This window comes from Rattus norvegicus, chromosome 7 (genome assembly GCF_036323735.1).
Source record: "Rattus norvegicus strain BN/NHsdMcwi chromosome 7, GRCr8, whole genome shotgun sequence".
NCBI classification, from domain to species: domain Eukaryota; kingdom Metazoa; phylum Chordata; class Mammalia; order Rodentia; family Muridae; genus Rattus; species Rattus norvegicus.
In genome coordinates this window covers 103054066-103077943 of record NC_086025.1, presented here as the reverse complement: position 1 = coordinate 103077943, position 23878 = coordinate 103054066, and the positions used below count along the sequence as shown (strand labels likewise).

General features: G+C 40.7%; 1 pseudogene; it reads right to left on the bottom strand.

Annotated features, from left to right (window-relative positions):
- Positions 1–1860: 1860 nt before the first annotated feature.
- Positions 1861–4776, bottom strand: R3hdm2-ps2 (R3H domain containing 2, pseudogene 2; annotated as a pseudogene).
- Between the last annotated feature and the right edge of the window lie 19102 nt (positions 4777–23878).

The following is a 23878-nucleotide window of genomic DNA, read 5'->3' as shown; positions in this document are numbered from 1 at the left end:
TCTCAGTTCAATGGTTGGCTGCAAGCATTTGCCTCTGTATTTGTCATGGTCTGGCAAAGCCTCTCAGGAGACAGCTATATCAGGTTCCTGACAGCATGCACTTCTTGGCATCAGCAATATTGTATATGGGCTGGATCCTCAGGTGGGGCAGACTCTGAATGGCCGTTTCTTCAGTCTCTGCTCCAAACTTTGTCTCCCTATCTCCTCCTATGAACATTTTTGTTCCCCGTATGCATATAAGCTACTTCAGCATCCTTGTAATAAGCCTCTTGTGACTTCAGCTTGTTCCTTCCCAATCTACCCTACTTCAAATTTACTTTGATTTATTTCCTAATTCTTAATAATATCAGTTTATCTAATAAGGTATTATAATTTATTTAAACACGCATCTGATGTATCCATTCAACAGGTCCAGAAATATTATCTTAGAATATAAACTGATAATATCACTTCTCTTCTTCCTAGTAATCCAGGCCATGTGAAGCCTGGGCTCTTTTATGTTGTGTGGGTCTGGACCAGTCATGGGTTGACCACTTTGACAAGTTCTGTGCCAGCATTACCCCAGCACATCTTGCAATCACCACAAATTATAAGCCAAAAGTTTTGTGACCAGGGTGGCATGCTAGTCCTACATTAGAAACCTTGCTTGGTTGCAGAAGATGGCCAGTTTCTTATTCATTCTTTGAGAACTTAATACATGTATAGAATGTCGTTGGTTCATTTCAATCCCTCACACTCTCTCCAACTCCTTCTGCGTCTCTATATTCCATTGTCAACCGCATGCCCTCTGCATTTGTCTGTTTTGCTTTGTTTTGTTTGTTTTGTTTTGTTTGTATGGGGGGTTTTTTGGTTTTCTGTTTGTTTGTTTGTTTGTTTTGCTTTTTGTTTTTAACCCACTGAATCTGGCTAATCCTATACACATTGGAGCATGGTTAGTCTACCAGGGACCACACTTGTAAAGAAAACTGACACTCCCTCATCTATCAGCCTTTACTTGCTAGTATTTCTTCAATTAGAGCATGCTACTATCATCATGCTAAATCCAGATTGTATCAGCTGTCTTCTAAATGTATATCACTTTACCCATAGATTAATTCAGCCCTCAGTCCTGGGTAAAGAAGTTCCCTGTTACTATAGCCATCATATCTTAGTCAACTAGAAGAGGCTCTGTGCAATGCTCAGCCCTTAGCCTGCTTTTTTCTTTTTCTACAGGTTTTTGCTTTTTTATATATTTATAAGCACAACAAACCTCCCCCAAGTAACTTCCAGAACAAACAAAAAAACAAATTAAAAAATTTTTACAGTGAACCCAGCAAACATCTGCATGTGTAATTATATACTGGGTCTGCAACTATGGCACAAACCTCAAACAAACACTATACAAGTACTCTGGGGTTGGATTGGAGGCAGGGGAGTCCCAGGTTTTAGCTCTGTGGGGTTTGGGGAAGCAGGATGGTAGACGTGAATGAATGGGGAAATCAATTTGTTTTTCTTAATTATGCCCATATAAATATATTCATGAAGACCAAAAGAAGGAAGGGCCGTTGCGCTGGTAATGAAATGGGAAAAGGAGGGGACGGGACCCTCTCAACTCTGCTCAGCCAAAAATATGAAAGAAATTAATTTCATGGTGGGAGAAGAGATTTTAAAATGATAGAAGATGGGAAGGAGGGGGAGACAGAAGGGAACCAACCATGGAAAAGGAGAACCCATGTCAAAGGAGTCCCATGCCAGTGTGAGAATCTGTTTCTCTCTTCAACTAAAATGCAGTAGGCTCTGGCTGATTTGTCCGCCTTGGCTCCCTGTGCTTGGCCCTTGCTCCTACTGTGCCAGCCCTAACCCCCTCACCCCCAACCCCAACTATTGAGAGCTTGCTCGCTCCAGCATCCTCAGGTCATAGTTCTTTTTAGCCACTCGAAGTTTAAAGTGACTCACAGAGTTGTTGAGGCCAAGGGAGGCATTCTGGGCAGCCAGGGTACTGGGCAACACAGCCACTGCAGTGTACAAGACAGCAAGGTCTAAATGGCAGCCATTCTCAGCACTTTCACTGTTGTCCACCCCCATCCCCCCTACCTGCAGCAGGCAGCCCCTGAGCATCCTTAAGCCACTGGATCTTGGCACCAGACATGGCAATCTGAGTAAAGGGTTTGTCTAGCTCTGCACAGGTGATTCCTTCAGGGAGATCAGTTACCCCCAGCACCCTTCCCAGCACAATATCTGCTGTCCCCAGGTCAGTGAAGGCAGTTTTGTGTGCTTGTCTCTTGCTTCAGTTTCCGTGCTTTGGTCCACTCTGTCCCTGGTGCACCGCGTACATTGACTGGCCATGGAGCAAGGGAAGGCAGATGGACAGATTGTATTGTAATGGCTTCACCCAACAGGGAATAGCACCCATCGCCCCGTTGGGGACCTCCAGACCAGGGAAATGGGATTTGGACAGACAGGGAACTGAGTCCAGTACAGACATTGATGAGGCTTGTGACAGGAAAGAGTGCTGGAGACTGGGTAGGAGATGAGACAAGGCTGCTGCCCATTTGTGAGTTGGTCTGGGGGTCATGATCAGGACCGTACAGGTCTCCAGGCTTCTGACCATGCTGATCTACACTGTAGTATTTGCAGTGACTCCACTGGACCATGGATGGATTCTGGGGGGGCCTGGATTCTATTAGGTGCTGTGGTATCTGTCATGGGCTGCAGGGAGAAGTATCTGGTACTGCTCAGAGCTAGGAGGATGTACAAACCCAACAGAAGGGCTCAGGCCATTCTGCTGAGCTTGTGGGATCATGCTGTAGTACACAGGCACACCTCCTCCTGGAAGGCCTCCTTGCATAGACTGTCTGGCAGGGACTAGCATGGGCTGTTGGAAACACATTTTGTGAGTCACTGCCCACTGGGACTTGGTAAGATGGCAATGGAGTATATTGAACCACCATGCCCTGCATCTGGCTTCCCATGCTGCTCTGCTGGTTGCTGAGGAGGCCCTGGTTCTGAGGCTGATGGACCCCAAGCATGCATTGGTAAGCTGTGTGCTGCTGGCTAGACATCATGGCCTATAAGCCGGGCTGCTGGGATGCTTGAGGCAGTTGCTGACCACACTGGGGAATATAGGCCACCGGGTGAGACAGAGGTTGATATTGCTGGTTGGAATTAGGATACTGTCTAGGAGATTAGTAAGAAACCTGGATCTTTTGAGGGGTCTGCACGTAGCCTTGGGGTGGTAGGACTTATTGGGTAGGTGGTACATGTCTAGAATTGTGGAATAGTTGGAAGAAGGAAGGGGTTGTCCAGTAGAAGTCATGATGAAACAAGTTTTCTGAGGATGCTGGGAGATAAGTGGGGGCTGGAACAGAGCTGAGGATGGGTCAGCTGATTCAATAGAACCTGGGCAGCTGACTCATTTGTCCAAAGGGGTTGCTTGCTGAGGTCTTCTGCCTGTGAAATCATGTGATTATTCAAGGGTGGCTATTGTTAAAGAGTGGGTGGGAGGGCAGGATGTTGTTGTTGTTGTTGCTGCTGCTGCTGCTGCTGCTGCTGCTGCTGCTGCTGCTGCTGCTGCTGCTGCTAGGCAGTGAAAGAAAATAAGCCTTCGACAGACTGGGGTGAGGCAACCTGCTTCCATACTTCTGGAGCACCTAGTGCCATGCCTGGCCTGGAGAGCCTTCCTGCACTGCCACCTTTCTTGATGACAATGCTGTCACCTCGGGTGAGTATGCAGTTTCTACTGAAGTTGCTGGCTTTGGTGACAGATGCTCGCATATTACAGATGCTCAGAGCTATCTGAGTCTGTGCTGCTCCAAGGCCATGGCTCCAGGGATTTGAGTTCACTGTGCTGCTCTGTCAGCTGCTTGAGGTACTGCTCAGCCCTTCACAATTTCCTCTGATGTCATTTAGATAGCCATTCTGGAGAGTCTCTTGGACAAATATTCTCTCTTGGACCCTTTGATATTCCTCCTTTCTCTCTTCTATTGACTTGTTCTTCCTACCATCCTGCAATGGAACTGTCATCGTCATCATCTTGGTCCATACTGGCATTATCTCTCTTGAGAATGAATCTCTGTTGAAATTCTGTGTTCTTCTCATCTTTTCTATGTTCTGAGAACCTCTGTCCAGGAATCTTCGTGCTGCTGGTCTTGTTGATGATGACAGCTTTCCCTCTTTGATCAATATTGTGGTCCATCCCAAAATAGGCCACTACCCGGTGTAATAGCATCCGGTGGTATGAGGTCATCTGAGAGAACTTCTTGAACTGGTTATTGTCACTGATGAAGTCCAGAATCTCTTGTTCTAACTTTAGCGGCAAAATCTTTGTTTCTTTTTCAGTGTGTTTACAAGAATTCATGTAGATCTATTCCAGTGTAGTCAGAATATTCTTGGCTAAAGTCACTGGACAGCATCTTCCTTGGGATCTTTTCTTTGCTTTTGCCCTTGTCTTCCTTTTCAGAGACATTTTTTTTGAACTGGCAGCTGATGTTCAATTGAACTATATCGTGTGTATCTAGTATCCCATTAACGATTGGAGTGGAGGATTCCTCACATACTGCCAGACTGCACACCAACTTGAACTTGGAAATAGATTTAGCTCTTTTCCTGGCATGGCTACAACTGAATGTCTGTCTCTATGTCTCCTGACACAGACCATTCTCTTCACCCTCCTTCTCAACTTCTTCCTTCCTTAGAGTTTTGGATATAAATTTATTTTTGTTTACAGATTTTTCTACCAGTTTTTTCGGATTCGTTCATAATTTCCAGAGTCTCCTGAATAGTGTTACTGTTAGTCATGTTCTGCAGCAGGGTATAGCAGCTTCTGTGAATTTTCGGGATGGATCCTACAGAGAAAAGACTGTTTTGTTGTTTTTGTTGTTGAAACAAGTTCTCACTATGTATCGTTGGAAATCTGGAACTTACAGACATCACTCTGATTCCACTCCCCAAGTATTGAGATCAAACATGTGAGCCATGACATCCATGCACTTATCCTTCTTTTTTTTTTCCTTTTTTTTTTTTTTTGGAATTGGGGACCGAACCCAGGGCCTTGCGGTTGCTAGGCAAGTGCTCTACCACTGAGCTAAATCGCCAACGCCGCCCTTATCCTTCTTTAAGGGGAGGATTCTTCTTCATGTTTCTATGACTTTGCACAGGTTCCCGTCTTCTTGAAATAGTTCTGCCTTCTCTTCATGTGTCTGAAAAAGCCTATACTCAGCACACATACTGGGTCAGAGTCAAGAATCACCTACCTGACCTACTGATTTCTGCCTTACTTTAGAGTAATATTTGATTAACAAAACATAAAAGGTATATCATTGAATTTGTATTTTTAAGAATTTTTATAAAGAGAATTTTTAAACTCAGAATAATTTGCCCGAATCCAACGTCATGATGGGTAAATAACTCCTTCGGCTGGAGAGAACTAGCCAGTGAATTATATATTGTCGTTTCAAGTCCAAATGCCACTGACTCTGATCTTGATATGTGAGCTTTCATGAGTCATATAACTTCATAGCTTAGAAGAAGAAAAGTATGCAAGCAGGATTTCATTTCAATACAATTGAAGAGTCAATCATTGAGCAAAATAAAAGTGTGGGCTAGCTTTTCATATTTGTGTCCATAGGTATGGAAACATTAAAGGAGCTTTTAATAAAGAGAATAAAATAGTGAAAACAGAAAATAAAATCCCCACTTAGGTTTCGGAGTGGTGATAAACTCCACTAGCTGTGTGTTCAAGGAGTACAAGGCAATTGTGTTCATTTAATATAGAATCCATTTTTTCTAAAATAGATAAACCCAAATATTCAAATACCAAAGATCTTTGCATCTGTATGACACAAGCAAAGGGGATTAGAACTGGGACAAACTAGTGCTTTTTGGGGATGGAGGTGAACTGTTACTGTTTCTTGACCACTAGTAGGTACCATGTATCACATGACAGGTAGATCAAGCCTGCTCAAGCGGTCATAGTATCTGATGCCATGAAGAAGATACATAAGTGAAGAAACAGACCGGATAAACAGTTCTCTGCACCCAAATCCCGTGGGAGGGAGAGCTAAACCTTCAGAGAGGCAGACAAGCCTGGGAAACCAGAAGAGACTGCTCCCTGAACACACATCTCGGACGCCAGAGGAAAAAGCCAAAGACCATCTGGAACCCTGGTGCACTGAAGCTCCCGGAAGGGGCGGCACAGGTCTTCCTGGTTGCTGCCGCTGCAGAGAGCCCCTGGGCAGCACCCCACGAGCGAACCTGAGCCTCGGGACCACAGGTAAGACCAATTTTCTGCTGCAAGAAAGCTGCCTGGTGAACTCAAGACACAGGCCCACAGGAACAGCTGAAGACCTGTAGAGAGGAAAAACTACACGCCCGAAAGCAGAACACACTGTCCCCATAACTGACTGAAAGAGAGGAAAACAGGTCTACAGCACTCCTGACACACAGGCTTATAGGTCAGTCTAGCCACTGTCAGAAATAGCAGAACAAAGTAACACTAGAGATAATCTGATGGCGAGAGGCAAGCGCAGGAACCCAAGCAACAGAAACCAAGACTGCATGCCATCCTCGGAGCCCAATTCTCCCACCAAAACAAACATGGAATATCCAAACACACCAGAAAAGCAAGATCTAGTTTCAAAATCATATTTGATCATGATGCTGGAGGACTTCAAGAAAGACATGAACACACTTAGGGAAACACAGGAAATCATTAATAAACAAGTAGAAGCCTACAGAGAGGAATGGCAAAAATCCCTGAAAGAATTCCAGGAAAACACAACCAAACAGATGAAGGAATTAAAAATGGAAATAGAAGCAATCAAGAAAGAACACATGGAAACAACCCTGGATATAGAAAACCAAAAGAAGAGACAAGGAGCTGTAGATACAAGCTTCACCAACAGAATACAAGAGATGGAAGAGAGAATCTCAGGAGCAGAAGATTCCATAGAAATCATTGACTCAACTGTCAAAGATAATGTAAAGCGGAAAAAGCTACTGGTCCAAAACATACAGGAAATCCAGGACTCAATGAGAAGATCAAACCTAAGGATAATAGGTATAGAAGAGAGTGAAGACTCCCAGCTCAAAGGACCAGTAAATATCTTCAACAAAATCATAGAAGAAAACTTCCCTAACCTAAAAAAAGAGATACCCATAGGCATACAAGAAGCCTACAGAACTCCAAATAGATTGGACCAGAAAAGAAACACCTCCCGTCACATAATTGTCAAAACACCAAACGCACAAAATAAAGAAAGAATATTAAAAGCAGTAAGGGAAAAAGGTCAAGTAACATATAAAGGGAGACCTATCAGAATCACACCAGACTTCTCGCCAGAAACTATGAAGGCCAGAAGATCCTGGACTGATGTCATACAGACCCTAAGAGAACACAAATGCCAGCCCAGGTTACTGTATCCAGCAAAACTCTCAATTAACATTGATGGAGAAACCAAGATATTCCATGACAAAACCAAATTTACACAATATCTTTCTACAAATCCAGCACTACAAAGGATAATAAATGGTAAAGCCCAACATAAGGAGGCAAGCTATACCCTAGAAGAAGCAAGAAACTAATCGTCTTGGCAACAAAACAAAGAGAATGAAAGCACACAAACATAACCTCACATCCAAATATGAATATAAAGGGAAACAATAATCACTATTCCTTAATATCTCTCAATATCAATGGCCTCAACTCCCCAATAAAAAGACATAGATTAACAAACTGGATACGCAACGAGGACCCTGCATTCTGCTGCCTACAGGAAACACACCTCAGAGACAAAGACAGACACTACCTCAGAGTGAAAGGCTGGAAAACAACTTTCCAAGCAAATGGTCAGAAGAAGCAAGCTGGAGTAGCCATTCTAATATCAAATAAAATCAATTTCCAACTAAAAGTCATCAAAAAAGATAAGGAAGGACACTTCATATTCATCAAAGGAAAAATCCACCAAGATGAACTCTCAATCCTAAATATCTATGCCCCAAATACAAGGGCACCTACATACGTAAAAGAAACCTTACTAAAGCTCAAAACACACATTGGACCTCACACAATAATAGTGGGAGATTTCAACACCCCACTCTCATCAATGGACAGATCATGGAAACAGAAATTAAACAGTGATGTCGACAGACTAAGAGAAGTCATGAGCCAAATGGACTTAACGGATATTTATAGAACATTCTATCCTAAAGCAAAAGGATATACCTTCTTCTCAGCTCCTCATGGTACTTTCTCCAAAATTGACCATATAATCGGTCAAAAAACGGGCCTCAACAGGTACAGAAAGATAGAAATAATCCCATGCGTGCTATCGGACCACCACGGCCTAAAACTGGTCTTCAATAACAATAAGGGAAGAATGCCCACATATACGTGGAAATTGAACAATGCTCTACTCAATGATAACCTGGTCAAGGAAGAAATAAAGAAAGAAATTAAAAACTTTTTAGAATTTAATGAAAATGAAGATACAACATACTCAAACTTATGGGACACAATGAAAGCTGTGCTAAGAGGAAAACTCATAGCGCTGAGTGCCTGCAGAAAGAAACAGGAAAGAGCATATGTCAGCAGCTTGACAGCACACCTAAAAGCTCTAGAACAAAAAGAAGCAAATACACCCAGGAGGAGTAGAAGGCAGGAAATAATCAAACTCAGAGCTGAAATCAACCAAGTAGAAACAAAAAGGACCATAGAAAGAATCAACAGGACCAAAAGTTGGTTCTTTGAGAAAATCAACAAGATAGATAAACCCTTAGCCAGACTAACGAGAGGACACAGAGAGTGCGTCCAAATTAACAAAATCAGAAATGAAAAGGGAGACATAACTACAGATTCAGAGGAAATTCAAAAAATCATCAGATCTTACTATAAAAACCTATATTCAACAAAATTTGAAAATCTTCAGGAAATGGACAATTTCCTAGACAGATACCAGGTATCAAAGTTAAATCAGGAACAGATAAACCAGTTAAACAACCCCATAACTCCTAAGGAAATAGAAGCAGTCATTAAAGGTCTCCCAACCAAAAAGAGCCCAGGTCCAGATGGGTTTAGTGCAGAATTCTATCAAACCTTCATAGAAGACCTCATACCAATATTATCCAAACTATTCCACAAAATTGAAACAGATGGAGCCCTACCGAATTCCTTCTACGAATCTACAATTACTCTTATACCTAAACCACACAAAGACACAACAAAGAAAGAGAACTTCAGACCAATTTCCCTTATGAATATCGACGCAAAAATACTCAATAAAATTCTGGCAAACCGAATTCAAGAGCACATCAAAACAATCATCCACCATGATCAAGTAGGCTTCATCCCAGGCATGCAGGGATGGTTTAATATACGGAAAACCATCAACGTGATCCATTATATAAACAAACTGAAAGAACAGAACCACATGATCATTTCATTAGATGCTGAGAAAGCATTTGACAAAATTCAACACCCCTTCATGATAAAAGTCCTGGAAAGAATAGGAATTCAAGGCCCATACCTAAACATAGTAAAAGCCATATACAGCAAACCAGTTGCTAACATTAAACTAAATGGAGAGAAACTTGAAGCAATCCCAATAAAATCAGGGACTAGACAAGGCTGCCCACTCTCTCCCTACTTATTCAATATAGTTCTTGAAGTTCTAGCCAGAGCAATCAGACAACAAAAGGAGATCAAAGGGATACAGATCGGAAAAGGAGAGGTCAAAATATCACTATTTGCAGATGATATGATAGTATATTTAAGTGATCCCAAAAGTTCCACCAGAGAACTACTAAAGCTGATAAACAACTTCAGCAAAGTGGCTGGGTATAAAATTAACTCAAATAAATCAGTTGCCTTCCTCTATACAAAAGAGAAACAAGCCGAGAAAGAAATTAGGGAAACGACACCCTTCATAATAAACCCAAATAATATAAAGTACCTCGGTGTGACTTTAACCAAGCAAGTAAAAGATCTGTACAATAAGAACTTCAAGACACTGAAGAAAGAAATTGAAGAAGACCTCAGAAGATGGAAAGATCTCCCATGCTCATGGATTGGCAGGATTAATATAGTAAAAATGGCCATTTTACCAAAAGCAATCTACAGATTCAATGCAATCCCCATCAAAATACCAATCCAATTCTTCAAAGAGTTAGACAGAACAATTTGCAAATTCATCTGGAATAACAAAAAACCCAGGATAGCTAAAGCTATCCTCAACAATAAAAGGACTTCAGGGGGAATCACTATCCCTGAACTCAAGCAGTATTACAGAGCAATAGTGATAAAAACTGCATGGTATTGGTACAGAGACAGACAGATAGACCAATGGAATAGAATTGAAGACCCAGAAATGAACCCACACACCTATGGTCACTTGATTTTTGACAAAGGAGCCAAAACCATCCAATGGAAAAAAGATAGCATTTTCAGCAAATGGTGCTGGTTCAACTGGAGGGCAACATGTAGAAGAATGCAGATCGATCCATGCTTATCACCCTGTACAAAGCTTAAGTCGAAGTGGATCAAGGACCTCCACATCAAACCAGACACACTCAAACTAATAGAAGAAAAACTAGGGAAGCATCTGGAACACATGGGCACTGGAAAAAATTTCCTGAACAAAACACCAATGGCTTATGCTCTAAGATCAAGAATTGACAAATGGGATCTCATAAAACTGCAAAGCTTCTGTAAGGCAAAGGACACTGTGGTTAGGACAAAACGGCAACCAACAGATTGGGAAAAGATCTTTACCAACCCTACAACAGATAGAGGCCTTATATCCAAAATATACAAAGAACTCAAGAAGTTAGATCGCAGGGAAACAAATAACCCTATTAAAAAATGGGGTTCAGAGCTAAACAAAGAATTCACAGCTGAGGAATACCGAATGGCTGAGAAACACCTAAAGAAATGTTCAACATCTTTAGTCATAAGGGAAATGCAAATCAAAACAACCCTGAGATTTCACCTCACACCAGTGCGATTGGCTAAGATCAAAAACTCAGGTGACAGCAGATGCTGGCGAGGTTGTGGAGAAAGAGGAACACTCCTCCATTGTTGGTGGGATTGCAGACTGGTAAAACCATTCTGGAAATCAGTCTGGAGGTTCCTCAGAAAATTGGACATTGAACTGCCTGAGGATCCAGCTATACCTCTCTTGGGCATATACCCAAAAGATGCCTCAACATATAAAAGAGACACGTGCTCCACTATGTTCATCGCAGCCTTATTTATAATAGCCAGAAAATGGAAAGAACCCAGATGCCCTTCAACAGAGGAATGGATACAGAAAATGTGGTACATCTACACAATGGAATACTACTCAGCTATCAAAAACAACGAGTTTATGAAATTCGTAGGCAAATGGTTGGAACTGGAAAATATCATCCTGAGTGAACTAACCCAATCACAGAAAGACATACATGGTATGCACTCATTGATAAGTGGCTATTAGCCCAAATGCTTGAATTACCCTAGATCCCTAGAACAAATGAAACTCAAGACAGATGATCAAAATGTGAATGCTTCACTCCTTCTTTAAATGAGGAGAAAGAATACCCTTGGCAGGGAAGGGAGAGGCAAAGATTAAAACAGAGACTGAAGGAACACCCATTCAGAGCCTGCCCCACATTTGGCCCATACATATACAGCCACCCAATTGGACTAGATGGATGAAGCAAAGAAGTGCAGACCGACAGGAGCCGGATGTAGATCGCTCCTGAGAGACACAGCCAGAATACAGCAAATACAGAGGCGAATGCCAGCAGCAAACCACTGAACTGAGAATAGGTCCCCTATTGAAGGAATCAGAGAAAGAACTGGAAGAGCTTGAAGGGGCTCGAGACCCCAAAAGTACAACAATGCCAAGCAACCAGAGCTTCCAGGGAATAAGCCACTACCTAAAGACTATACATGGACTGACCCTGGACTCTGACCCCATAGGTAGCAATGAATATCCTAGTAAGAGCACCAGTGGAAGGGGAAGCCCTGGGTCCTGCTAAGACTGAACCCCCAGTGAACTAGTCTATGGGGGGAGGGCGGCAATGGTGGGAGGATTGGGAGGGGAACACCCATAAGGAAGGGGAGGGGGGAGGGGGATGTTTGCCCGGAAACCGGGAAAGGGAATAACACTCGAAATGTATATAAGAAATACTCAAGTTAATAAAAAAATAAAAATAAAAAAAAAAGAAGATACATAAGTTTTATAAAACAGTTGATTTTCAGTGAAGGATGGAAAATCAGTCATGAAAATGAAGAACATGCAGTATGCATGTGATCAGACTGAAAGTTGTTCCTGAAACATATTTTGATAGTCAAGGATGCTAATACAATGTGTGGTGACGTCAATTACAACAATTATTTAAACAGCATTGGAGGTTTGTTGATAAAAAATCTATGATTTAATTGTGTGTAATTTCAATAGTTTGAATTTTTGGCATAGCCACATGATGTTCTTTATCTGTTATAGATGAAGATCAAAATATAGACTCTAAGTTTTTGCTCTAATGAAAAGGATTGACACCCAGAAAGGAATGTTTGCCTTGAATTATAATTCAGCCTCAGGGAGGTCTTAGACTGAGAGGAAGGTTAAACAATGATTAATATTGAAATGATTAATCATCTGCCTCTGGCTACTTCCCCTATCCCCATTCCACACTCAGATATCAGGCAGGCAAGGCTCCTGTCTCCCAAGCTCTTAGTCTTGAAATCAATTTGCCCACAGGTCCATTCAACTTAACAGTAGCTACACAGACCTACTTTGCAAATGTTCGTTAAATCCAGTTTCTATGTATATGGAGGTCTATTGAATTCTTCTCATAGCATAGTTGGCTTTAAGTGTCAACTATTTCATACTACTTGACACATTTTTGTTCAATGACAGATATTGACAACTACTGAGCATATTCTATTAAACTAAATTCTATATGGGGGTTAAGTATGTGCTTCGCTTGACTGACTTAAGGGATGCTATCTATGCTACAAGCAGTAGTTTGGATGTGCCTTTGAAAATATTTGTTTAAAAAAAACTAGCATTCCAGTCACCACATCCAAGTAAAATATCACTCCAAACAATAAATGCAATCATTATCTCTTCCACTGAAGTCCAGAGAAGAACAAAATGGTTGAAAAAAATGAGAAAACTTTTCTGTTTTAGCTGAGACACCTATTTCTCCTGACCATGGATGTCAGTGTCCTTGCTTTTTAGGCCTTTGGGCTCCGTCTAAATTCTCCCCCTTGCTTTGCTAGGTCTTCAATTTACAGATGGCAGATCATGGGACTTCTAATTGGTTTTAGTTCTCTAGAGAGTCCTGACTAATATACTCGATTATTGCTCTCAATTAATAATATGGAATGGAAGTTTAGGGAATTCACAGACAGAGTAAAGATCACACAGTGATCACAGGAGGCATGACCCAGGCCCCGTCTGTCAGATTTCCAAGGCCAGTTCTGCCAACACCACATAATGTTGCCACAATTAATTAAAGCTATCCCTCTCCTTAGCTATTGTCATTTTAGAGTCATTGAGTTATGACATGTGGAAATGGTACAAGTGTCCACAAAATAATTTTGCCCTTTTTTACGACCCAAATATTTGATTATTATCTATAGGCATAGCTAGAGCCCTGACTCTTCATCCATCTAAGCCCGTTCCTTGTAGCACCCTGGTGTAGAATATTCAGACTGCCTTAGAATATGTCTTCCCTGACTCCTTTTGGTTTTCATATTTTGCATTCTCTGTGTTCATGTAATAAAGAGAACAATTCTAGTAACAAGGCTAATATATAGATTTGCTTTCCTCTCTGCTCTGTCTCTGGACTGTAGACCTCTAACCCAAAGACTGTCTTAGTCTGCAGCCATATGAGGTCCTTTTCTTCTTTGTCCCACACAAAGGCACTTGAACTTTGACTCTGGGCCCAAGCTGTTTCATAATCCCCTTAGATTGGAGTCTATTTTTTGCTCTTTCCCTTTTTCTGTAAGAGTGACTCCCTTCCAGATCTTGGGTATCATATTAATTAAATTTTAATATGTGTTATTATGATCACTATTATTGTCATTACTGTTTTTAATAATGTTCTTTTCGGAAGTTTTTGGAAGCCTCTCCAACAGTGACATTTGGCTCTGAGGATAACGGATCCTTTTGTACACAGGCTTGCAGATTCCATGCCTGCTATTTTTCTTACAAAGAGAGATTTTATTTCAGATTTTAGGAGCTGGGAATCTCTATGTGCTTGGTTGTACTTGCCAAAATGAACCAAACCCTTGTGGTAGCCAATATGCAAAGACTATGCCATAGTCACTGGTGGGAAGTATGATCCACACAGATATTCATTCATTCATTATTTTAGTACAAGTATGTTATTCAATGGTAGAACATTATATATACATATATAAATATATATATAATATGTGTGTGCCCATGTGTAAATTATGTTGGCTAAGAGCTGTGACAAATAAGGGCAACATATTGAACTGCACTAGTTGCCTCCTGTCATAAAACATTTAAGGGATAAATATAAAGGGCAAGTGCAGGAAATTTAGGTCTGAGATTTTCAGGTGTAAGAAACCATGTTCAAAAACAGAGATCACTTCCAAGAGACATTTTAACACATGCATGAGCCCAGAGTGTGAAAATGAGAAGAGATTCTAGTCTTAATTCCATTGGAGGTGGCTGAACCAGTTGGCAACTGATGAGAACTGGTGAAATGTCACTAAGAAGATACAAAGCAAATCATGTATAGAAATCCCACAAGCTATTAATCTCATGCCATTCATAGTATAGCAGAGGCAGTGAGACTAAACATGTGTGAAGCTATACATACCTATGAAAAAAAGCATTATTCTATTTTGGAGATTTGAGATATCATTAAGCATAGGGTTTGGAGATTGTAATCTGAAGTTCACCAAACTAGATCAGAAAAATTACAATCTAGTTGTAGATGTAGAGTAGGAACAACATAAGATTGCATTGGAACAATCCCCTTTGAACCATTGGGAACTGATGCAGATTGCCACACATTTCAAAGCCCCAGAACATGATGCCAGAAGGAGTAATGAGAGAACACCAGTGAGGCTACCAAGTTGTTTTTCTAGACAAAGGAGATCCAGATAGTTAGTGGATAGTCTCCAGGACACCTGGGAAAGGAGACCACATTCAAAATGGAGGTGGGAAAACTAGAAAACTCTCTGGTCAGTGGAAAGTACCCCAGGCCCTTCCATCAAATTCTGTGGTTTCTGATGCGGTTAAGGATGGATCCAAGGCCATGGGGTTTTGTGACAGGTGGCAGCAGGGCAAGAATCTAGCTCAACTGATTCTATTGCTTTGACTTTTTATATATTTTCTTGTTTTTAGCAAATACAACTTGCTTGGCCCAAAATAACCTGGCTTTTCCAACCCTGAGGGTCTGAGAAAAACAGCAACTATAGAAGAAATCTCTGAAGTCCAATATGCCAAGAGCCATTTTTTTCATGAGCCTGAGGGTTCTTGGAATAAACTCCCAATATACTTCTAGAAAGTAACAGAGTAGAAAACCACTCTTTTTTGGCATGTTGAACCTAATTTGTAGAGAACAAATGTGGGTAAACATCTTTTGCTTCAGCTCACCACTAAGTTATTGTGGAATTTAAAGTCAAAATTGTTCTATTTTTCTGTTCACTGAAAGTCCCAAGAAGACCATCTGGTATACCCCCAAATGCTGTTGTATTTGCATTCATTCTGTATATGCTTCTTCTGTCCAGCACAAATTCTTCTAAAGCCCTTTGCTGCGCATTATCTATCTGGGCCATCTCACTGATAGGGAGAAGTCTCTATTCATATTCTACAGTAGTGAAACTAAAATTTTGTGTGCTAAAGTCTATAAAGTATAGTGCAGGCTGGGATTTGAATATGTTCTGTCTGGTCCCTGGTCCTTTCCCTTGCTTTAACATGAACAATACCTTACTCTCAAATGTAAGTATTTGAATGCCATCTTCCCTGAATAGTCATGCTTTCCTGGGGTGTAGGACTTTGTGCAGATAAACATTCAGAGGTCTATCAGATGCATTGGGTCAAATTCACTCGCCAATTCAAGCAGTAAAACCATGGAAACAGCTACTTGTCACAAAGCTCAGGAAGACATCAAGCAGCCTGCAATTTGAGTAAATTCTTGAGGTTTAGCTTCAGTCACTCATACAATTTTCCTGCAGCCATTCATTATTCATAGCAACAAAATGTTGCCCATTTTATCATAGGTAGGCACTGATTTTTGTCAAATCCCAGCCCAAACTAATCAAATCAGTCTTCATCCAACAGGACTACTGGTGCTATATTTTACACATTCAAACTGACTTCTGCATACATTTTCCACAAGGACATGAGCATTTGGATAATGTAAATGTGAATCTAGTGCTACGCTAAAGGAAAAAAAGTTACGTCAATGAAGCAGTAGTCCAGTCTACATGCTTTCACCCATTAATTCACACCTCCCCTCCCCCATACATCCCCTTTACTGCCCCCCCATATTCCCCTGAACTGGGAGTCCAACCTTGGCAGGACCAAGGGCTTCCCCTTCCACTGGTACCCCAACAAGGCTATTCTCTGCTACATATGTAGTTGGAGCCCTGGGTCAGTCCATGTATAGACTTTCGGTCCTTTCCATTCACCATTCTGGTGGCTCCCTATTCACTTTAGGACTGATTAAAATGCATTCTTCTTCATCTCTTTTGCTTGATATACAACTGATATATTAATTATCAAAGATAGAGTCTTGATTATTAGGAGGCATAGTTGGCAGATAAATGTGCTATATAAAAATAACATATTTAATCCACCAGGGCTTAGAAATAATGGAATTCTGAGATACTAAATCAACTACCATGAAATATTTAAAGAAAATGGCATCATCATGAAGATGAGCAAAATAAGACAATGTCAGATGTAAGTATGTCTAGAATAAAATAACTGCAGAATAAAGGGACTCAGTGGATGATTATATCACCAGGAGCACATGAAACAAACTGTTTATCAGCTCTCCTCCTCTACAAATAAAGTGTTAAAGGGACAGTTTTAATGGGGGAGGGAGAGATTACTTCATTTAGAATGTGTTATTGAGCAAAGAGATTAGCAATGTGAAGGAGTCAGTCTTAGAGACATAAGAAGAAGAGGTCCCTGCTTAAGGTAGATTGCTCTTGTTTTATTGGTTCAATTCTGCAGCTTCTACCATCCCTTATAAGCTTGGGAGGCAGTAAGATGAAAAGGAGACCCTTCAAGGCATTTTGTGAACTTTGATTCCAACATCTGTTGAATGGCTGCGGCACAATCCTTAAATGGATAAAAATAATGCACAAGCTCAGAATGCAAGCCACTCTGAGTCTTTCTTTTTCATGAACTGTAATGTGGCCTCGTTTTTCTATAGTGAAACTTCTCAGCTAATCAAATAGTCATCTTCAGCATGTGTGTAGGATTTCTTCTTGATCATGACATGGAAAGCAACATCTAGTTCCACTCAAATCCCTTAGGTAAAAAGATTGTGACTCACTCTTGAAAAGCTTCTACTCAGCTTTGACTGTTTGCTATCTCTATTCTCTCTCTCTCTCTCTCTCTCTCTCTCTCTCTCTCTCTCTCTCTCTCTCTCTCTCTCCCCTCTCTTTCTCTTCCTCTCCCCTCCACCCTTCCTCCTTCTCTCTCCTTCCTCACATAATGCCTAACCCTGACCCCAACCCTCCCTCTCCCTTTTCCTTTCTCCCTCCCCCTCCCTCTCCCCTTAGTCCAAGCCTATAATAAAAACTCTCTCTTGTGGCTCACGAGATGACTCAGCAGTTAGGATACTTGCTGCTTTTGCTTTTGGCTCAGTTTCCAGCATCCACAAGCTGGCTTGCAACTACCCATAACTCCAATTCCAGGGATCTGATGCCCTCCTATAACCCTTGGATTCTTACATACATACACTCAGTTGCACACACATATTAAATAGATAGATAAATACATTAATGAATTCATATTAGTGTCTAATGGATGTAATGGCCCACCTAAAATCTCAGTGCTCAGGAGGCAGAAATAGGAGATTCCTAGAGCAGCCAGACTAGACAACTTGGACAGCTTTGGATTCAGTGAAAACGACCTCACTATATAGCATAGAGAAAAATAAAATAAGACATCCAAGACCAGCCTCTTGTCTCTGTATACATGTGTGCACACAAAAGTATGTTCACACACACATATCACTCACAGACATATTCACATGCAAAAAACTATAGCAAAGTCTTTTATTTGTAAACCCCAAAGCACAGTACTTGTATGTAACCTACCCACCTCATCCTGCACTCTAAGTCATCTGATAATGCCTGCTAAGGTATAAATGTTGTTTATTTAAATACTATGCTGCACTGTTCAGAAAATGATAGCAAGGAAAGCATTGTATGTGTTTAGTAGCTGTTTAATAGTTTTGAGATAGTACAGTTTTATACCCAAAGCTAGTCTGAAACTCATAACTCTCCTGCCTCAGCATCCAGAGCATGGAACTACAGGTATGTGCCCCATGTCTAGAAATTTGCTATTTTTCCCTGAATGTTTTAAGTCCAGTTACTTGAATCTATATATGCAGAACCTACTGACACAAGAGCCAACTGTACAAAGTGCTTTAGGCAAGGAGCAAGAACATGCTGATTTTTATCAAAATTATTTCCTTAGTCCCAAAATAGTCCAAGTTTGTTCAGCTGTCCTTGGCAGGCAGAAGGATAGACATATATTTTTTAAAGTGGGTTGTGGGAGGCGAAGAGGTCATTAGGAGGCATCCCACTTAGGAATTTAAGGGAAAAAGAACTTATTTATCACAAGAGGAGACAGTTGTGCTTCTGCGTGGCCTTAAGCTTTCCTTTTCTTCTGGGTTCCTATTAGCTTCAGATTTACTGTGGGGAGATGTACCAGCCCCAAATCAGAAAAGATAAGAGGATCCCTGGCGAGAAATGAGCAAGAAATACAGGAAGCAACAAAGAGGGCCAGAGAAAGATTAGGAGAAAATGCTGTCCTAGCAGCCGTAAATAAATCATTTGCTAAAAAGGATATTTGGCTAAATTGCCTCCAAGTGTATATTCCCAGTGGGCATTTTTGATCAGAAAATGCAGAGCATCATAAAAAAGATTCAGCAATGGCGACTCTGTGCTGCCTGGGAACCTAGAGTTACAAAGGAGAAAGTTTTGTACTACCAAAGTGTGTCTGTGGCTCCAATCATCTTGTGAATTACCGAGTGACCTTATGCCAAAAATAAATCTAAGACTCTCTCCTTTTTATGATTACCTGTAACCTGGAGGACACAACTTCCACTGCACAGAAGTATTGGGGGGGGAAGGTGTTAAGCCAAGTGAGCCTGGCTCCTGCCAAGTGAACAAATACCATTGTTCTCCCCACACTGTGTTCTGATAATGGCGCCACATTGGACACTGTGTTATCAGCAGGGGCTGCAGCATTTTTATCAAAACTTGCTATCAACTATCAAGGCAAAGTAGGTGACTTTGAAATGCAGCCGAAACCCTGAAACAAAGGACCCAGATCCCAAATTCCCAAGACCAGTATCTTCCTGTCCCCTGGGAAACTGTCCATTTGTTCCAAATGTGTCTGTCTCCATAGCCCAATTCTTGCCAGTAGAATGCAAGCAGAAATAACTATTCAAAAGATCCTGGTGGCTGTCACATACCAGATCTAAGTTTATTTAATAGGCTATTAAGGTCCTCACCCAAGACATGTATGCTTATGACACTATAGATTCTATAAAAGGCATTGACAGTGGTTGCCGTGTTCTTTGTGAACTAAGTCAAAACAATCTTCTTTGTTTTGTAGAGGGTAGTCAGGATAAGTATCAGTAGCACTTGTAAGGAAGGAACAGACCTGCAGATCTAGACCAATTTGCAAGGATTATGACAGTCACTAAACAAAATGAGTCGTTTGTGGACCTGCCACTAAAGTAGAGTTCTGACACTGGAGTCTTCTACGTTTCCAAGCACCTCTAACTCCATCGATCTTCACATTTCCAGGCCTCCACTCTTCCCTCAAAGGGAACAACAAAGCCAGGGCTTGACTCCATCATAGCTCAACACCTCCTGGCTATCTTCTACATCCTCAGTGCCAGTTCTATATCTGATCACTTATAGGCTATTCAGTAAACATTGGTTGAGTGAATGAGGCTATCTGAACCTTGAAATAATTCTAATAATAAGCTAGCTCCAATCATTAGCTAACCATATTTCAATTCTGGAAACTTAGACTGAACACTAGAAGGAAATAAAATACTCAAATTAGCGTGATTGCTCAAGATTGCCAAAAATTGGCATCTGGTATACAGACAAAGCATAAATAAATATTATTGTCCTGCTTAAAAGCCATGTGTCCCCTCTGGATATTTTCATTTTACCCCCTTACATAATCCTTTCACGGGTTCCTTTCTTCTTCTCTGCCCTTACTCTGTCCCATTCACATCTGTAAATTGGAATAATAGAAATTCTAGTTCCAAGTTACTAGGGCTTTAATTTATTTATGTGCTATATTTGTGATAATGTCTGACCTGTAGTCAACACTGCAACTAAAGTGAAATTTTGCCATTATTTCTATCATATTTAACCTTTGCTACGATGTTAGCAGATGAACAGTGACTAACTCAATGTCAATTGCAATGCATAGCTTTGGATGGAGAGGTTCTGGGTATTTAGTCCACGTTAATCCATTTTTCTGAGCTGGGAAAGAAGTCAAGTAAGGCTTGGAATTATATCTGCCCACTGAGGCAGAAAAAGAAATAAGAAGAACCAATCTTCTCCTACAAAATGCACTCTCGTTCGGTTGGAAAGGCAAAGACAACTTTCGTGGGGCTTTACAATTAAAGCAGGAAATGGCCCGCTGAGAGCCAGGATAAGGAGACCAACTAACCTCCAGGTTTCACGTGTCCGAGTGTCACACTCAGATCAAGGCAGGTGGGCGTGTTAGGAAGCTCAGACTTGGAAATTCAGAAATGCAGCTCTGCGAACAGGGAAAACAAGCTGCTCTCATCAGCAGGTATCAGGCCCAGTAACATGGAAAAGGGTCAAGGCTCAAAAGACAGCAGCTCTGCAAGGGTAAGCATCAGGGGACATGACCATGGTGGCTTAGAAACAAAAGGCATATTTTATTGATCATCTGTAATTTCCAGGTCTTTTATACTGTGATCCAATTTATTTCTGACGGCAGCTCCTTACAGCTGGTATGATTCTCTCTCTACAGTAGTCAAAGGTACTTGGACTCAGAGAAGTTAAATAGTTTCTCCTAAACTGTCAGCAAGTGAGCAGGAGAGCCAGATTTTCAATGTCACTTCTGTTCTTTGCCAAACAAAGTGAGTGCTCTTTCCACAGCTTCTCTGATTTTGTAAAAGCTAGATAACTGTTCAGAGCCTCACTTTCTCAGTCTAAAGAGGTGGCTCTCAACTTGCCTAACCTGCCACCTTTGAATACAGTTCCTCACATTGTGCTGGTCCCAACCATAAAATATTTTCATTGCTACTTCAGAACAATAATTTGCTCCTGTTACGGATCATGATGCAGATATCTGATACTCAGGATATCTTACATGCAACCCCTATGCAAATGTCATTTGACCTGCCAAAGGGGTCACAATTTACATGTTGAGAACCAGTGGTCTAGGGTATCCTTAGGGCAGATCTGTGTTTTAATATGACTGCTGAACACCTACTTCCTCTAAAACAGTTTTGATTGAGTGACCACTTTGACGAATATTCTGGCTGCTTCTGTTTGATACGTCTGTATTCCTAGCATTTTAATTGCATGTGCTGCACTTGCTTCTCAGAAAACAAAGTCTCTGTCTTTGTGTATTTACCCCTACACCTTCCCCACTGGACCCAGCTCTTGGGAGCAAAGTTCTGCTCCCTTCTGAATGCTTCCCTGTGAGGACGCACAATGGACTTGTGCTTTACCAAGCACCATCCATGCAGAGCTACAGAGTAAGATGCTTGTCTAGAAAATGTCTCCTTGCACCAGCAACAACACAGAAATCTCTCACCACAGTAAAGACGGAACACATCACCTATGCGTGACCCACACCAGACTCTCTGAGCACCACTGATTCTTACTGGGTTAATCCAGGTGCTTAGGTGAGTTTTCTCAGACACAGCTAATTCCGTGCTGTACATTTGCTCATACTGTTGGCTATGTACCCTGATGACTAAGATAAAAATGAAGTTTCATCTCAGCACAGGACAGGTCCACAGTGAAACCATGGACCAAATAAACCTCTTATGCGTTAAAGTACTTTTCAATCATGTGTTTGTGATGAAAAACTGACAAATGTTTTTAAATAAAGGAAATAAGATGCTAATTCCATTTAAATTTTCAGTATCCCCACTAAGTCAGTGCCAGCATTTCCATTTTGTAGACAGATATATTGGAACAGACATGAAACCTTTCATCAAATCTCTCATATTTCTTGAAAACTTTAGACAATATAATAATTACATTTACACATTCCTATTATCAATTAACCATCCATGTGCATTTCTGACAGATATTCTTTTCAGAAAAATTTTGCCACCTCACTTCTCCTGGCCAAATGTCTCCAACTGGCATCTGTTCTATCAAATATATGTTTGTAATGAGGCCTTCTATCATCAAGCATGCAGAAGGTTCTCATCCCTTCACAGAGAGGCTGATGCCAATTTCTTTATCCCTTTCATTGGTGCTGTGACACTTTCCAGTGAAACAGAGAACACAGAATTAGCTGGTGGACATTTAGTCATGGTGAGGTGGATAAATTCGATCCGGCTCAGACATTGAATTTTACCCCTTCCTTTACCAGAAGCTGCAGCAGCCCCAGCATCTCACCTTCACTTCATATTAACCACTTACTCCACATCTCATGTTATGACGATGGTTAATGAATGAGACTCTACTCCAGCTATAAGGAATTAAAATTCTACTAACAATATGAGTACATTTAGCAGAAGATTCCTTCAAGTTCAGTCTGGCAAATATCTTCTAGCCGTCAAAGACCCATACCAGAAAATTCTACCAAGTCCAACAAGACTTCTGACTCACAGTAAGTGAAAAGTGGGTGGGTGCTGTTTAAGGCACAGCTTCTTATACAATGAGTAACCAGTGTGGGATCTAAAAAACATTTGACAAATTTCTACTAGGATTCGGAACACAAGCCTATGATGTAATTGAAAATCAAATCATGATGGGTCTGAGCATGTGACACACTCACTATGTATCAGGGACGGTCACACACTCCAAGGCCAATGACCACAGCTAAAACACCTCAGCTCAATTGGAGCCTCTTATGTTTTCATTAGACATACAAATTTTGATTCTTACAGAAATTTCACAATTTACTTCTGGAAAACATAGATTTTCAATATTTTCCTACCATCGTCCTTAAGCATACAAGTTACAATTTGTATCTGATGTAAACAAATACATTTTTCATGGTATTATACTGGAACATTTGTCTTTAAATGTTGTTGTTTGCATTGTTCATTTTAGTTTCATTTGCAAAATATCATTAAGTGAATTTGACTTTTGGTTAGGAAAAATTTGCAGCAACTTCTGAAATGAGGTAAAATATACTTCTGCCATTTTATACTATGTATTTATACAAAACAGTATTCTCAGCATTGACAATCATAAAATCAAAATATTGATTAGCTCTGGAAAATGTTGCAAAAACTCTATGTCCCGCAGTATCAAATATTCAGCCTAGACATAATTTCCTATGTTAAATAAACAAGCGCATCCATCTTCCCACTATGAAAAGTGAACATTTTAATTATCAATTAAACATGTTTGCAAGGAATTGTTTTAATAAATTTCTTTCTGATATATTAACTGCAAATGTTTAATTCACATATCTATTTATATGTGTGTATCCAACACTAA